The sequence below is a fragment of the Cryptomeria japonica genome, unplaced genomic scaffold, assembly GCF_030272615.1.
Source record: "Cryptomeria japonica unplaced genomic scaffold, Sugi_1.0 HiC_scaffold_225, whole genome shotgun sequence".
Lineage (NCBI taxonomy): Eukaryota > Viridiplantae > Streptophyta > Pinopsida > Cupressales > Cupressaceae > Cryptomeria > Cryptomeria japonica.
Genome location: NW_026729047.1, coordinates 212,501 through 215,263, shown reverse-complemented (window position 1 = coordinate 215,263; position 2,763 = coordinate 212,501).

Sequence of the window (2,763 nt, the reverse complement as noted above, 5' to 3'; positions counted from 1 at the left end):
AGGCTCCTTGGCCGCCTCGGAACTATCTGTGTATCGGACGCATCGCGGGATAAGGGGTTGTCACTGGTAGTCGCCCCAAGCGCGTCCGATGCTTGGACTATTCCGAGGCGGCCCTGCAGCCTCTTCCGTCTAGCCGTTGGGGCCATCTCGCTGCATCCCCCACCTCCTCGGCCGCCTCGGAACTATCTGTGTATCGGACGCATCGCGGGATAAGGGGTTGGCAGTGGTAGTCGCCCCAAGCGCGTCCGATGCTTGGACTATTCCGAGGCAGCCCTGCAGCCTCTTCCGTCTAGCCTTTGGGGCCATCTCGCCGCATCCCTCGCCTCGCACCCCGATTGCTATGCGGTGAGGCTCCTCGGCCGCCTGGGAACTATCTTCGTATCGGACGCATCGCGGGATAAGGGGTTGTCACTGGTAGTCGCCCCAAGCGCGTCCGATGCTTGGACTATTCCGAGGCGGCCCTGTGGCCTCTTCCGTCTAGCCGTTGGGGCCATCTCGCCGCATCCCCCACCTCGCACCCCGATTGCTATGCGGTGAGGCTCTTCGGCCGCCTTGGAACTATCTTCGTATCGGACGCATCGCGGGATAAGGGGTTGTCACTGGTAGTGGCCCCAAGCGCGTCCGATGCTTGGACTATTCCGAGGCGGCCCTGCAGCCTCTTCCGTCTAGCCGTTGGGGCCATCTCGCCGCATCCCCCACCTCGCACCCCGATTGCTATGCGGTGAGGCTCCTCGGCCGCCTTGGAACTATCTTCGTATCGGACGCATCGCGGGATAAGGGGTTGTCACTGGTAGTCGCCCCAAGCGCGTCCGATGCTTGGACTATTCCGACGCGGCCCTGTGGCCTCTTCCGTCTAGCCGTTGGGGCCATCTCGCCGCATCCCCCACCTCGCACCCCGATTGCTATGCGGTGAGGCTCCTCGGCCGCCTTGGAACCATCTTCGTATCGGACGCATCGCGGGATAGGGGGCTGTCACTGGTAGTCGCCCCAAGCGTGTCCGATGCTTGGACCATTCCTAGGCGGCCCTGAAGCCTCTTCCGTCTAGCCGTTGGGGCCTTCCCGCCCCATCCCTCGCCTCGCACCCCCGATTGCTATGCGGTGAGGCTCCTCGGCCGCCTTGGAACCATCTGTGTATCGGACGCATCGCGGGATAAGGGGTTGGCACTGGCAGTCGCCCCAAGCGCGTCCGATGCTTGGACCATTCCGAGGTGGCCCTGAAGCCTCTTCCGTCTAGCCGTTGGGGCCTTCCCGCCCCATCCCTCGCCTCGCACCCCGATTGATATGCGGTGAGGCTCCTCGGCCGCCTTGGAACTATCTGTGTATCGGACGCATCGCGGGATAAGGGGTTGGCACTGGTAGTCGTCCCAATCGCATCCGATGCTTGGACCATTCCGAGGCGGCCCTGCAGCCTCTTCCGTTTAGCCGTCGGGGCCTTCCCGCCGCATCCCTCGCCTCGCATCTCGATTCCTATGCGGTGAGTCTTCTCGGCCGCCGCGGAACTATACCTGTTATTGCTACTGCATCCTTCGGCTGGTAACCTCCTCTGCCGCCTTGGAACGTTCTCTTTGTCGGACGCGTCGCGGGATAAGGGGTTGGCACTGGTAGTCGCCCCAAGCGCGCCCGATGCATAGACCGCTCCGAGTCGACCTTGCTTTCAGCCTCTCACATGCATAGACCTCTCTGAGTCGACCCTGCAGCCTCTCACGTTTAGCCTTTGGAATCTCGCCTCACAACATGATTGCTATCCTTGATGCATCCCTTGCCTCGAGCCCTGATTGCTTTCTTGGCTGCATCCCTCCTCTCCTCACAGCCCGGTTGTCATCACTGCTTCATCCGTCGCTTCATGCATTCTGGCTGCTGGGCCCTTCCCACCGCACACCTCGATTGCTATCTCTTCTGCATCACACACCCCGATTGCTATCTCTGCTACATCCCTCGGCTCTCACTTCTGCATCCTTCGCCTCACACCTCGATTGCTATCAATGCTGCATCCGTAACCTCACACCCCGATTGCTATGCGGGGAGGCTCCTTGGCCGCCTTGGAAATTTCTGTGTGTCGGACGCACCGCGGGATAAGGGGTTGGCACTGGTAGTCGCCCCAAGTGCGCCCGATTCTTAGACCGCTTCGAGGTGACCTCGTAGCCTCTTTCGTCCAGGCTTCCTGCCTTCAACGCCCTTTTTACACCTCGATTGCTATGCGCGGGCTCGTTGGCGTCTATCACCTCTCTGCGAAGAGTGGCACGATGATTGTTGGGGTAAATCGTAGCAGTCCGATCTCTGGCCTTGGGCCATTGTGAGGGCTGATCGATTTCCTGTGCGCATCTCGTGTTCGCCCAGTAACAGACTCGACGACTTGTAATCGGTCTTGTTCCCGATTGTTCCTGGAGGTAGTCTTCGGAACTCTTGGATTTGACCTGTCACTCGAACTGTCCTCTTCCGAGGATGCTTGTGTGTGTGTGCTTGTGCCATTTCCTTGGCGGTATTAACGAGATATTAAAGAGCGGAGTGAGCGCCTCGCCCAGCTATGTTTGGGGCTCTCACTCCCTTACCCGGTGTGCGACCGCTTTGCACGTAGGTTGCGGAGCATCGCGACTCTTTCGATGTTTGGCGGTTGTCTTCCGGTGATGCGTTGGTCCCGAAGTGCACGTTACTAGCATTTCTGCCATTGTTCTCGATCTTTGGCACGTTCCTTCGTTGCAATTGGATATATATCTCCGTTTATACGCGCAGGCTTCTCCCGCCTATTCAGCGCTGTCCCACTCT